This window comes from Physeter macrocephalus, chromosome 16, assembly GCF_002837175.3.
Source record: "Physeter macrocephalus isolate SW-GA chromosome 16, ASM283717v5, whole genome shotgun sequence".
Classification (NCBI taxonomy): domain Eukaryota; kingdom Metazoa; phylum Chordata; class Mammalia; order Artiodactyla; family Physeteridae; genus Physeter; species Physeter macrocephalus.
Window position 1 is genome coordinate 98548307 of NC_041229.1, and position 1040 is coordinate 98549346.

A 1040-nucleotide genomic window follows, 5' to 3' on the forward strand; every position below is an offset into this window, starting at 1 on the left:
GCCTGCGCGTCCGGAGCCTGTGCTCCGCGACGGGAGAGGCCACAACAGTGAGAGGCCCGCGTACCCCAAAAAAAAAAAAAAAAAAAAGAATAGCCTTCTGCATTCAGTAATAGAGAGGGCTGGAGAGCTTTAGACATAAAATAGACAAAAAATGCCTGTCAATTTGGGGGTTCCCTGGTGGTCCAGTGGTTAAGACTCTGGTCTTTCACTGCTGTGGGCATGGGTTCAATCCCTGGTTGGGGAACTAAGATCCTGCAAGCTGCAAGGCCGAGAAGAAAAGTTTGTTAATCTGGGTCAGGGGGTCTTGGGACTCCTATTCTTTGTACTTTCGTGTTATGTGACTTTGTTGTCATTTATGTATATTACATTATTAGGTAGGTAATCAGAGCAATAAGCTTCCAAAATGACCCAATGCAGTTCTTTCCAATTTTGCTCCCCAGAGCCCTAGGGTTCTGCAGAGCTGCTGCAGGAGTCCTGGTGGGAGTGGGGAGTTAGGGAGGCTGAGTGGGAAGTGAGGTGTCACTTCCTGTGAGAGGGAGACGAAGCCAGGTGGGCTTTGAACTCCCACCAGCCTCAACCAGAGCCCTTTTGTATTGTGATTGTGGGCTTCAGACATGACTATATTTGAAACCTCAGTTCTGCTGAGCTTAAAAATTACAGATTTAGTGTGATTTTCCTCTTTGGATAAGGAAAAAAATTTCCCTGTCTTTTATTTTTTTACTATAAAAGCAATACTCATTCATTGTAGAAAACTGAGAAAATACTGGAATTCCCTGGTGGTCCAGTGGTTAGGACTCTGTGCTTCCACTTCAGGGGCCATGGGTTCGATCCCTGGTCGGGGAACTAAGATCCCGCATGCCTCGCGGCATGGCCAAAAAAAAAAAAAAATACAAAAAACGAAAAAAGGGCTTCCCTGGTGGCGCAGTGGTTGAGAGTCCGCCTGCCAAAGCAGGGGACACGGGTTCGTGCCCCGGTCCGGGAAGATTCCCACATGCCGCGGAGCGGCTGGGCCCGTGAGCCATGGCCGCTGAGCCTGCGCG

At 48.9% G+C, this 1040-nt stretch overlaps 1 protein-coding gene across 3 annotated transcripts in view; it reads left to right on the forward strand.

Moving 5' to 3' along the window:
• Positions 1-1040, forward strand: part of SERPING1 (serpin family G member 1) — a 12252-nt gene that overhangs the window by 3901 nt on the left and 7311 nt on the right. The gene's annotated exons all lie outside the window — the stretch shown is intronic.